Consider the following 14,219-nt stretch of genomic DNA (forward strand, 5'->3'; position numbering starts at 1 on the left):
GATTTTTTTTCTTTTTGTCAAAGCTTCTTTAAAAACTTCCATTGTACTGTGTAAAGTCCTCACAGGAAGTGATGCTCTGCAGAGGAACCAACCCAACATGCACAAGATTCTCTTTTCCCATTTGTAAAAATGCTGGGCTCCAGAATGTGAGTCAGTGGACAGAAACCTTAACACACGCTGCTCAGCACAGACCGTGCACAGCTGCTCACAGACAAACTGACAAATAGTTGGGTCTTATTAGAATTTTAAAAGTAATGGCACTTAGGGGAAAATTGCCTGAAGCCAGTGGTGGCTTAGCTAAGCAAATGGTGTGATTAAGAATTAATGAAATCTATGAAATGGAGGTAATAAATCACAGGATTGGGAATTTAGCTAATCGCTTAATCTGGGGCTCAGAAAGATAGAAAACAAATTACACATTTAACTACTACTAACAGTATTTTATAGTTGAGTAATTTTAGAAAAAACTCTGGGTTTCATGTTTTGCTTATATGCCTTCACATAACAGTGAGTTTGGACTTTAGAATCAATTGAGTTTATTAACGTGAGGAACTAATTATTAAGTATTAAAAAAGATCGTTATAAATAGCCATTCCTCAGTAAGAATTGTGATAATTCAGCATTTCCTACTTTCTTTAACATAAAAAACCTCACCCTTTAAATATTTATGGCTATAATTAAACTGTCTTACATTAATCTTTTTATACCATTTACATATATGCTTCGTCTTACATTTCCTGCAGGTTTTTTTTTTTTTTCTATAGTGATGTGTTACTGTTCAGTCTTCCTGCGCATAAAGTTAAAATATTCCACATATAAAATGCTATTTGGAGATGGAATTTTTACAATCAACTTTTTTTAGGACAAAGGGATTTTTTTTAAAAATATGAAGTCTTTCTGGTTGTAGTTTGTATGGTTGCCCTGAAGTGTAAATGACTGCAACAAATCACTCAAACAATAAAACTTCAAAGATCACAAAAATGTTCAAAAAAGAAAAGAAAAAAAATTACAGTTATAAATCAAAACACAATTCTAGAAAATGTAATGAAAGAAAAATTAGACCTTTCAGAAAATGACATACAATCAGAAACCGGTAAAGGTAGCTACTGTGGGACATCGCTGATTGGATGATGATGTTTAAGTGTTTTTGAATGTATTTTTGATGTCCCGATACTAATAAAGGTTTTATTTTTGGCACAAAGAATATCCTGTATCGCTTTATGCCAAATAACTTTCGGCTTAAATGATGGACAAACGTCCTGATCCAATCAGTAGTGTCCTATGGCACCCACCTTTTTTCCAGTTTCCCTAAAAAAGTTTGAAACTTTTCCAAAAAACAAAACTAAATTCCAGAAAACAAAATGAAATGTTAAAAAAAAGGAACACAGAAAACAGGTTCCAGATCAGTAAGCATAACCAGATTTCATCCAAAAGGGGTACCTGGATATAAGGTGAACTGTTAATTTTTGGGAAAACTTTGGGATTTTAAGCGATTCTCATCGCCCCCAATAATGGCAAATTTAAATAATAAAGGACATTTTATTAGAAAACTGTCAGACGCCATGAGGACCCATTGGTTGACTTCATAGAAAGACAGCCGGCTGTACCATCCAAGTCCTATAGTACCTACCTTTTCCAGTTTCTTGTTGTGGTTCTTTTGTTTTAAACAATATATTGCGATTTCTAGAAAATACTTCGTTTGTTCTCAGAAACGCTTCATTTCTATTTTATTTAATTTTTTTTTATTGTGTTTTGGTATCTGGAATTTTATTTAGATTTCTAACATGTAATGTTGTTTTTGTTGTTGTGATCTTTAAAATGTTTTTGCTTTGAGTGATTTTGTTGGTGTGATTTGCATGTCAGGGTTTGTCCTATTTGGGATTCACTGACTACAAAAGTAAAAGCCTTTGCCAAGTTTTGTTGTTCTCCTTGTAATTGTCTCACCCTGGCTTTTATGTTAGTTTATTCAGCTGCAAAAAACACTTTTCCGTTCCACTGATGTAATCCAGCAGAGTTGAGTCTTTCTTTTAGTCTAAAGGAGCTCAAAACGGCGACTTTTTGAAATATTACTCCTGACCTTTAATCTTACCGGATTAGCGTGGCTATCATAATTATCAGTGAGATTTGTAATTATTATGTGACAGCTCTCCCAGGATTAGTCCAGAGGGTTGGAAGAAAAATCAGAACACAATGAGAGCTACACGTCTTTGCCTTTTCAAAGGCAAAATTGGACACAGTGACGTTCAGTCTATCTATTTCCATTTGCCCTTCTCCGTTGTTCTGCTTTAATTCCACGTCTAATCCCTTTTCCTCTGGTGATGAGATGGTCAGTAATTGCTTGATGAGCAGTCAGGGAACCTGAGCCACAGTTCCACTTTGTTTTTAGAAGGATCTGGGCGTGAAGGGCACAAGCAGAACCTATAAGGTGACTTAAATTACTAATTATTCTCCGGTTGGTCGGTGGAGCATGCCAGTGGTTCTGCCCTCTGCCCTAAACTATCTGTTAATCAGGATGTCACGCACAGACTGATTACTTAGCAGGAGAGGAATACAAAAAAGATAAAGAAGTTCAACCTCCAATTCTGCCGATAAAGAAATTTCATTATATTCTTCTCTTTATGTGATAGTATTTCAATATATATGTATATATAATACATAAGATGATTTATTTTATATATATATATATGATTTAGTGTCTTTAATCTTTAATCCCTGAAAAGTAATGGACTAAGCGTTTTATGTATGATGTCAGCAGTTTCCATGTGCCCTTTCAAATAACTGTCTTCTTCTCCACTCTGCAATTCCAGGAAATCAAAGTGAATAACAGTGATGAAAGTGAACAAATGAAATCAAATAAAACAGGGTCACACATCACTGGAAGGGCAACAAATGGTCACCGAATTGGAAGTAATTCTTTTTTCCCTTGTGTCTCAACAGAAATGGGGAAAAAACCCATCAGTTCTGGTCAAAAAGCAAGTTGTCATTTTGCCGAAGGCTTCGCAATCCGCTCTAAGGGGGAAAAAAATAGGTCCGTAAAGAACTTTGTGTGACAGGGGAGGGTCACTCATTTTAATAGAAAAAGACAGTAAAAAAAAAAAAAAAATGCTGAGCGTTTCAAATCACAAGCGAGTTGGTGTGCAGTAAGGAAAAAAGTTCAAACCAAAAACTGGACAACGGTCTAACAAGTAAAGCTTGTCTTGTCTCTTCCTATGCTAAAAACGTAAAAAAAACTAGACAAAAAAAGAAATGTGAGCATGTGTTTACTGCTAAATAATAACGGTTTTATCTGTTTCTGACAGTTACAAATATGCAGCCTTGTTTTTAATCATTTTTTGGCATGAATAAATTAAAAAGAATGTTTATGATTCTAAGTGTCCTTATGTTAACAAAAACATCATGTAAGTGTTTTTTTTTTTTTTTTTGGGTGGTTATCCTGCCAGTCTTGATTTAAAAAAAAGTGTTTGGAAGACAAAGATCCACACTACACTAATGTTTGAGTCACTTTTTTCCCAGCAGAGCTATTTACACTTCTGAAAATTAACAGCTGCCCGATAAACACATCTGGAGCAGACAAACAACCCAAACAAATTTTAAAAAACTATCTCCTTACTAGTAATTTAGATGAAGATAGAGACAAAGTAAGCTTGGGAGGCCCCTTTTTATATATTTTTTTTAATTTTGCCAGATTTATTGTTATTTTCATTTTTCACATTACATAAAGCTCAGAGTTTCCTGGGGAAACCAGGGCACATGCACTATGTTTTTACTATGAAGGTGACCATTGGGTCAGAATGTGTCTGACAGGTTTCTGATTAAATGGTTGTCCTTTATTAGTTTTAATTTACTGGGGGTTTTTTTGGCTTTAAGGCACACTTAACCTAATCTTTTACTTGTCTCAAAAATTGACAGTTCACCTTCTATTCCTGTGTGCCTTGTGTGTAAATTGTGGTTATGCTTACTGATCTGGAACCAATTTCTGTGGTGCACAGCGCTCAAAAAGCTGTCAAAGTGATAATTTCGGGTTTGATTTCACGCTAAATGTGCATTTAGCCTACAGTGTTCCGACAGGACTAGCAGGGAGGGGTTTCTTCTTCTTTTTCTACAATTTACTAGCGCATGTCCACCACCTACAGTTGGAAGAGGCTTTGTGCGAAATGTCAAAGCGGTCCAAATCTCGCAAATCCTACTCCAAATGTTTTCTTTCACAGCTCTAATCCTACATAGAGAAGACTTGGTGTCAAATAGTTATAGCCAGACACAAATGCAATTTGTCAATTCTCCTCCAATTTTTAAATGTCTGGCAACTCCGTGAATTAGAAAGGACACCATCCATTTGTCACTACCAAATCCAGTTAGGGTGGTTTAACTTTCAAAGTGAGTTCAATGACCTCACATTTAGTACGTGTTTAGTACGTGTTCCCAAAAAATGATTGTAGAAACCTTTGAAGCAACGCATGAACACAGGTTTTGCCCTTTGGAGCCTGAAATGCACGTTTACATAGACGTTTCATTGAAAGTGGTTGTTTGAACGCGCGTTGCAGGGGGGCGGTGTGAATGTAGCTTCACAGCTGCCAAAATCAGGAGCTGAGATAGGCTGAAATATATGTACTTTACTTAGACTTAATGAATTAGAAGTGAACAATCCTAAGAGCTTTTGTCAATAAAGTTTTACTTAATTGTCGTGTTGCAAAATCTAAGAAGACGACTTTTTACAAATAAAAGAGGCAAACTTGAATGACAACATAGTTTGCTAGAAAATCTTCCCATCATCCTCTAAGACCATTCGCCTCTTTGCCCCCTTAGGCCATCTGGATAGTGTGCTAACCACATTATATGACTGTTCCATCTTACATGATGCCCACTATAATCCAGTGAGCATTAGACTCCTAAAAATATAGGATTGTGTTTTAACCCTTGTGCTATCTTAGATGACCCCACCCCTACAGTGACGTGTTCTCCCTACCATGACAAAGGTGGATAAAGGTGGAAAGATTTCATGTAATCCATGGAAACCAGTGAAGATCACAAATCATTGAAGAAAAAAGGTTCAGAGCACTGTCTAGCGGGTCTAGATGACCCAACTCCCAATATTAAAGTGCCTAGGATAGCACAAGGGTTACATGTGTCCTCTGTACTGACACATTCACTTGTGTACTTTGCAGTGGCTCGTAAACTCTTCAAAAATTCAATATGAGTGAATTAAAAACACTCAAACCTGCTACTAAAGGGTAACTGTAAACATCTCGACAGCTGTTAGCCCTCCTATCACACTCGTGTTTCCATCCTTCCCTTCAGCGAATGCCCGGGAGATCCCACGGATGTACCGTTTATCTTCCCTGGCAAGCAACTTTCTCCGGTGATGGGGGGGTGGGGGTGGGGGGGATCTGACACAAGCTGGAGACAGTTAGGAGTCTGTGGCCACCATGTTCACCACTGAGACTGCGGCCTCACCTCCTCCCCGATGATCCAAAGCCTTCTTGACAGCATCCCCGGCATGCAGCCTGCATGATGAATCACACAGAGCGGGTAAACAGTAAGTATTACCTGTCCCACTGTTGATGTACAATTACATGTGTGTTTGGGCCTGCGGAAATGACAGTCTAATGTGGTAACAGCCCGCATTCTTCAAAAATATAGCTGCAAAAGGCAGACTGTAACACTCCTCCTGCAGTTTCCGAATGTGATTGACAGTGAAACAGTGGAATTGTATGGTATTCTTTTTTTTCCATCATGTTCTATAAATTTGCTTTCTGATTTCAAACAGGTATTTTCCTTTTATTTTATTTATTTTTTACCCTGACTGACATGCAGACATGGCAGATTGAATATGAGTCATCTATGAGAGAAACAGGAGCAGTGGTAATAACTGAAGGCCACGGCCCTGTGGGGTGCCCGAACCCACTGCATATTCACCCCCTCCCCTTCCTCCTCCGCCCTCCATCCCCAGCCCTGCAGGCCTGGCACATGTGTGACATATAATTGATTCATTAATAACGCGAACAGATGTTTCTGGTCCAGTCTGGCGTCATTCCAGCTTGCCAGCATTTCCCCGTCACAGCTTGCCCAACTGCATCCTATTAAATGCTCATTGACACAGAATGGAAAGAAGGTGATTTATTTTTAATCCCAGACCGCGCTGAGGCATATAAAAGGCTAGGTTTAGCCAGGATTTGTTGTAGATTTAGTGTAAAACTTGACAGGGTGATTTTGAACACATCCATGCTTTGCTTGGCATTGATAGAAATGATCAGTTCCTCTCTGAATAAGGTTTTCACACTGATCGATGTCTGTCTCAGGATTTGACATAAAAGTGCTGATTAAGGAGCAGACTCATTATGTGCTGCAGGTGCTGGACTCACGCATACATTTGTGCGACAAGCAGTATGCTCATCACAGCAAGGCTGCAGAGAAACAAAACTGGCTCTAAAACTCGTCATGGTGAACTTGTTGGTCTTTACATCATTTAGTGTCAGTGTTGGTCAAGAAAACCAACAAAAAGAAAATCCCAGAAAATGATATATTCTTCGGGATTGATTTATTTACAATGTATTGTTAAAAAAAATTGTTAGGCAAGTTTCTCACTTTCTGCTGCTTCTCAGCTCAACAATCTTAAATCTGATTGTCTGATTGTAACTGCAGTCTTTAAATTTATTTTACCAAAAAAACTGTAGTAGCCAACTATGTTCATGGTTTGGATTAGAACTTGGTTTAGGTTTGTTTTGGTATTAGCTTGTGTCGATTTCAGTTTTATTGCACTGTGTCTGATATTTCTGTCAATTATTGGTTACACAGTGAGCTTTAAAAAGCACCGGTGTCGGTGTAAAGGTGGTTTTCTTCTCTTTTCTTCTTCTGGTGACATGGTTTCTACTGCTTCACTAGGTTACATATTTTGATTTGTTTTCTAGTCAATTTACAAATGAACATGGCAAATACATCTGCTATGCATATATATATAAATATATATATATAAATATATATATATATATATATATATATATATATATATATATATATATATATATATATATATATATATATATATATATATATATATATATATATATATGTATTTTTATTGACCTTTTTTTATTCATAATTTTATGTAACAATTGTCACTCTGGATTTAGTACACAAAATCATCATCAATAAATGGGAACACAAACCCAAAAGTCTTTGAAGCGCCTCATTGGCTCCACTGGCACTTTAAAGTCCCACTCTAACTATATCTTGATCTACAGTAAAATCATTCCTAGTGGTCTTTTTTTAAGACACTTTCTGCAAAGGGGCAGGAGTTTATTAGAAATTTTCCTCTGGGTTGTTGGTGAGACTGTTGGTGCAGAAGTAACCCTCCGCTAGTATCCCATCATCCCTTTGTTTCTGCCACAAGCTCACAGCCTCTTATAACTCCAAGATAACATTAACATTATTATCAAATAGATGTGAGATCATTGAAATACACCCATTTCTTAACTGTCATAAACAAACAAATGAAGTAATATACATTCAAAAGATCCTTAAAACCAGTCCATAAAGATGTGGATTTTGTAGGGGTATAATGATAGATTTCAATGTTTCGGTTGCTGGTACGATTCATAGGATTCATTGGTTCATTCTGAATGATCCAATTCACTGACTTACAATTGAGTCCGGACATCTTTAGCCAAAAATTCAACCAGTGTGACTCAGAGAAAAATACCTGGGTCCTCAACAGTGACATTTTCCAGATTCCTTGTATTCCTTGCAAGATAATCAACTGTAAATTAAATATGTGTACAAACAAACAATTAAAAAGAATTAATGGCAAATCCATTCATATTTTTGTTTCCTAAAGTTCAGCCCAATGTTGTTTTTTTGGGCTGGAAAGATAGACTGATCATGTTTTGCTGTCACAAAATGATCAGTCCATTATTGTTGCCCGCTGGGATACAATTGGTTGTTTTTACGTTATGGTAAAATCAACCTACCATACCTCAATCCAAATAGTATTTTTCCAAGATTGATTACAAGTTAGTTCTGTCATTTATGTCAAATATTAATTTATTAAACAATTAACTAAGTTAATAAATCGTTACACCTCCATTATTTTGGTGCAAAAGTTCCTTGGGTCGTTTCTGCAACTTTCCTCCAGTGGCTATTTGAGGCCTGTATATCATCATAAAACTAACACACCAGCCCATCATGTCACTGCTTCTATTCAAACGGTTATCATCTCTTGTTTATAGCAGCTCAGGATCCTTTTCCTCTTTTCCTTTTTTTTTAAGTCTTTTAAATCTTTTTAATTTGAGTGACTTACCATTAAAAACAAAGGACATAACACAATCATTTCGAATAGTTTTTTTTTGGCAGTGCTCCTAGAAACTCCTTAAGTCGCTTGAGAATTTGCTCTCTCTATTGATTTCTTCCAATTACTAAAATTTGCTTTGCAATTTCCACTTTAGATGGTATTTCCAATCAAATTTCCAATTAAAATGCATTTTTCCTGTTTAAATAAACCTCATAATTGTTCTGCTTCATCCATTCGCCGGTTTATACTGACACCGGGGAACTCATCTATGTCCTTGCTTTATTTTTCCTTAGAATATTGAAGTTCTTTGTCATCAGGAAACATTCTGCGTTTTTAAAAAGGCTTACATAGATGCAGACTTGTGTCTTTTGTAGGTAGCTTAAGAAAACAACACTCCACTCCCCCCCCTCAATCCGCCATCTTTGACTATGACAAGGTCGCAGAACAAAAAAAGGTGAAAAAAAAGACCAAAAGTGTGAAAAATAAAAGACCTTAACTGTGTATTTGTGCTGTAAAGTGCGTCAGGACTCTTTGACATCCTTGCACACCTCCACAGAGTCTCTTTTTTGTGTGTTAATGGCTTGTCAGAGCAGCCTGACCTCAGTTCCTTGCTATTCAGTCTTAGGCCAGAAATAAAAAATTGAGAGCTGAATGACACAAATAAAAAAATCCATGAAGGTATATGATAACATTTGAAATATCAATATCTACAAAAAACAAAAATACCATTAGACCTGTTAAAATTGTGTGTTTTTGTTTTAAAAGCTCAATCTTTGGTTCATCTTTTTAAAGGGTGTTCTTCCAGAGGCTAAGTGACTTTTCTAAATGCATTGTGTGAACTTTATTTTTCAATTTATTGTCTTCAGTTGTCTCCATGATGTTAACTTTGGCTAAAAACATTGAGGATGGTGTTCTATGACCCTGATTGTGTGTTGTTGTTTTGGTTTGTTTGTACCTGAAGTTGCTCTGGAGTATAAGGCAGAGCAGCCAAAAAAATTCATAAAAAAGAAGAAAAAAACAAATCATATAAAAGTCGTACCTTTGGGTCAAATTGATTTATCAAAATATGGGAACAAGAACAGACATTTCATCTGAAAATTCAAATCATACTAACAGAATAAATAAAAATAATAGGCTGAACCGTCCGACTTACAAAACCAATACATATTAAACATTAACCAGTCCGCTTTTTCACAAAAAGCAGACTATTTGTTATGTGGTGCGGCGCGACGCGCCTCATCACCGCTGCAGTCAAGATTCGGCGATATATAAATGCTGATCTTTCCGATGGGTTGAATAAAGCAACAGTTCAGAGAGAAAGTTCACCTCTTACCGCTTGTTTTTGTCCAAATGATGAAGCAAAAGCTTGTTGTAACCCTTGTGCTATCCTAGGTACTTTAATATTGGGAGTTGGGTCATCTAGACCCACTAGACAGTGCTCTGAACAATTTTTCTTCAATGATTTGTGATCTTCACTGGTGTCCATGGATTACATGAAATCTTTCCACCTTTATTCACCTTTGTCATGGTAGGGAGAACACGTCAATGTAAGGGTGGGGTCATCTAAGATAGCACAAGGGTTAAAGAAGTCAGCGCAGTGACACGAAACATTTAAGCTAGGTGACCGGAACTTCTTTTTTCACCGTGCGGTTATCACTGTGGTTTATCCCTTTTTAATGTCCACCCAGCAGCCAATCAGAATCGAGTATTCAGCCGGAACATGGTATAAATCTATTGAATTCCTCCTCTGTGTTGCCTTATGTAACGCTTCTCAGGTTATGGGACTAGACGCAATAATCAGAATTCGTCTCAGGGAGCCCAAAGTATGTAAATGAAAACAAGACAGCGATGAAAGTAAAAGGCAATCGATTGTATTAACAGAAAATAGACATTTAAACAATACAAAAAAACAACAACAAAAGGAACCGGGATATGGGTCTGAGTCCTATTGAGTGGTTTCCAAAAGTCTATTGGTTGGGATGTAGTTGAGGTTTGCTGCAGGTGAGGAGTTGTTATTGAGGGTGGAAGTATCAGGATCTCAGATTTGGGTAGCTCGCCATCAAGTTGTAGATCAAAGAATACATAACAAAAACCTGACCTAGAAAGGGTCAGAAAAAACAAATCAAGAATTGAACAAAAACAAGCCACAGTCATTTCACTGGGTATACTGATAGGTCAGATTAATCATTGTAGAAAGTAAAAACAAGAGAAACAATATTCTTATCAAAAAATCAAATAACTGTTTCAAATAGAATTCAAAGTGTGTACACAAGTCAAACAATTCCATATCAAGGTTCAAATCAAAAATGTACTCTGAAGTTACCAATTAATTTTATCCCATTATTAATCAAAGTAGAATAATTTCAAACAAATTAAACTTTCAAATTTCAAATGTTGCGCAACATGGTTTTTCATTCCATTATCTAATTCAAAGACAGTGGCCATTTTGGCATCATGGAAATAAAAGTAACAGTTCAAAGTGTTCAATTAACACAAAAGGAGGAAAGCGACTTAACAAAATTGCTTCGGCTTGAATTCAGCCAACTAAATTAAAACAACCAAACAAGAACCATTAAATAAAACAAAGTCTCAAAGGTGAGGCAGCATTAGCTTAGCTCTGTGACTATGATAAAGCTTTTTTCTGGTTTCGGTGTCGCGACCGCAAAAACTCACCAATGAGCAGGTCTCTTTGGGGTTAGTTAGTGTCCAAAGGTAAATGCTGAGGTGTCCAAATATGTTCGTATTTGTTCGTATTATTCGTAATATGTTTTAGGCGTCCTGGCAGTGGCGGTTCTACACTAATTTACTCCCTGGGCGAGTAACCCCACCAGCGCCCCCCCCCCCCCCCCCCCCGCGCACACATACAAAATTTGACAACATCCTGTTGTGTTCCCTATCTTCTATTTAGCCATTTTACTCCAAAAATGCATGAATTTTCTAGACTCGTATTACAGGGGGGTCAAACTCAGTCACACAGGGGCCTAAGTTAAAAACACGCTTAAGGTTTTGAGCCGAAGAAGATAAAGATTTACTGAACTACACACTAAAGCTAAACTTTTAAACCTTTTACACTGAACTTTTTGAACATAAATATGAATAAAAACAGGAACACTAATCCAGAATAACTCAAGTTAAACCTTAAATAACTTGTAATATTTTGTTCTCCATTTAAATATATTCTGTCAACATTATACAAATATGAACATGCTGCAGGACAAAAAACAAAGAAAGCCTGGAAATATTAATAAGAAATTACATATCAAATAATTCCATTTTTTTTGCTCTTTCATCATTTTTTAGAGCATTTTTTTAGAGCCGGACTCCTGCTTCATTTTTAGCAATAATTTCTTAATGTGTGACGTCCTGTGTGTGTCTTTGTGAAACATATCAGAGGGATTAGATCTAAAAAATAAAACTTATTGTGATTAATATGTTTAGGTCTTATAAAACATTAAAGACTAAATCTTAGAACTCATCAGTGGGATTACTCCAAAAATATTTGGTATTTCCCTAAATTTGTGCAACACCAACAGTAGAAATCCTCCAAAAAACCTCAATCCATATAAAATGGTCTGCGCTCACCCCCCTCCCCCCCCTTCCCCTTCCCTCTCACACGCGGCTCCGTCTCTATAACGGGAGGCGCAGCTGCGGCTCAGAGTTGATTGTCAGATAGAAAAAGACTCCCCTCACACCTGTTAGTGTGATTCAGCCAGCCACCGGCGAGTTGCGCTCCCCTCTCGAGTTTTTTTTTACTTATGTTCCAAAGACTACCGCAAAGAGGTGTGGCCGCAAGCGTCTTGCAGCAGAGGGCGGTGGTCACGTGCGCATCGGGTCTGCTGTGTCGGAGCAAAGAATTGTGGGAAATAATCCCCATTGCCTGCTTTTGTCGAAATTGGGTTGAGCACGGATGTTTGTTCTGCCTAAATCCTTTTCATGTGCCTGTTTTACGTTGTTTCACTCTAAATTATTCTTTTTTTTTTTTTTTTGCACCATAAGTGTGAAGAGGAAACAGGAGGAAGACATTATTAAGAGTCTGATGTGTCAAAATAAAAGTATTAAGTGTCGGCTGCTGAAGTAATTTCAAATTAAAACTTCAAGCTACCTCTTTGAATGTTGTATGTAGCACATTACTCATCGGACACGGCCAATGCCGCCCCCTATGAAGTGCCGCCCTGGGCGACCGCCCACATCGCCCATATCAAAAACCGCCACTGCGTCCTGGTGTGGCCACAGCAGCAGCAACAGCTGAGAGCAAGAAGCAGCCAACAGGAAGCAGGAAACAGGAAGCAGGAAGTAGCAAGCAGCAAGCAGGAAGTGCACCAGCTGACCAAGAACTTATATACACACCAGGCCTCTCACAATAAGGGCGGGGCCAGGTGCTCACAGTTAGTCTGATGGCTTGTCTGATGCCAAGGGGTTACACTTGGAACAATTCCGCCAAACGTGGTGTAAGACTGAGTGGCAATTCATCATCTCTGTTCCTGTCAGTAGCAAATACTGACACACACATCTCCAGTGCCCTTTATGTTCCTATTTGTTTATTTATTAAATCACATAAAAGTCGCATCTGAGTGTAAGGGTGTATTCAGACTGGAAACATTTTGATTGACTTAAAGTGAACCAGAGTTCATTTCCCTCAATGATACGGAACAAATTTTCAGTCTAAAAATGCCCAAGTGGATTCTGGTCCGGAACCAGGAATCATCTTTGGAGGTGGTCTGGCTTAGCTTCCAATCGGACTGAGCTCTGTGTATCGTTACGTGGCATGTGCCCGGCGCTGCTGTGATGTCATTCTTTTTTTTAACTTGTCCTGTCCAACAGCTGGGCAGGCAGATGAGAGCTGAGGGCCTCTTGTGTTGGACATATTTTACTTTAACAATAGGGGTTATTTTTGGTTATCTTTGGGTTATGCAAAGAACCCTTTTGTAATTGAGGCCAAACTTTATTAATTTCAACCATGTTTGAAAATCTTTGGTGTTGGACCGAACGGAAACGGAAAGAAAGGAAGAAGAGAGAGGGATGTTAGAGAGAGAGAGAGGGGGGGGGGGGGGGGGCTAGGAGGGTGATAATAGGAGTGGAGGGGGGATAAGACAATGAAGGAGCATAAAGCAACAAGTTTACTGGTTGTTTATCATTACGGTAAGCTTCAAATGTAGTACAAAAAGGGCGGGGCCTGTCCACACACACACTCAAATGTTATCAACAACACACCTGCTAGCTGCAAAAATGTCCACGTCAACATGTGCACAAAACAGATAGTGTTCACACACGCATACTTGTGCCTTAAAACCAGCTAGTGTGAAATATTTCATTCATTCTATCATGCAAAATATTAGTGCAAAGGTGAGCTAACATTTGTGCTCAGGTGAGTGTTTATGTTCTTCTAAAATGTGTAAAGAAGGAAGAAGAGTGCCCAGCCATCCCCACACCAAGAACCCCCCCGGAACCGGAACCCCCCCAACGCCACACAGGAGCAGGCAGGGAACAACCGCCCCCCGGGCGACCAAATCCGCCACCCAGGCCAGGGCCAGCAGGACCACCGCGAGGCCCCCAGAGCCAGAGAGCAGGGAGGCACGGGGGGAAAGAGAGCGCCGCCCCAGCCCAACCAGGAGAACAGCCGGGAGAGCCCAACGCAGGGCCCCACCGGAGAAGGGCGCCCACAGCCCCAGACGAGCACCCCATCAGCACCCAGGAGTTCCGGGCACCCACCCGCCCCAACCCCAGGTACGAGCCAGGACCCCCCAAGGGAGACCCGCTCCGCATTCCAGGCAGCCACCCACCCGGCCCACGGTTGGTCCAGGGAAGAGCAAGGCAGGGGCCCGCCGCCCCGACCCAGGAGGGGGGCACCCCGGGGAAAAAGGGGGCCCACAAGAGGTGTTGTAAACATGGCCCGACCAGGCTCGGCCATAGTTGGAAATTTGGCGGGACACAGCGC

The 14,219-nt window shown here is 38.9% G+C and overlaps 1 long non-coding RNA gene across 1 annotated transcript; it reads right to left on the reverse strand.

The window, feature by feature from the left end:
• Positions 1-10,133: 10,133 nt before the first annotated feature.
• On the reverse strand, positions 10,134-11,060 carry LOC110015377. Its single transcript, XR_002290573.1, has 2 exons — positions 10,958-11,060; positions 10,134-10,382 (listed from the first exon to the last, which is right to left on the reverse strand). It is a non-coding gene; the product is annotated as an uncharacterized LOC110015377 (long non-coding RNA).
• Positions 11,061-14,219: the final 3,159 nt, after the last annotated feature.

Source organism: Oryzias latipes, chromosome 7 (genome assembly GCF_002234675.1).
Source record: "Oryzias latipes chromosome 7, ASM223467v1".
Lineage (NCBI taxonomy): Eukaryota > Metazoa > Chordata > Actinopteri > Beloniformes > Adrianichthyidae > Oryzias > Oryzias latipes.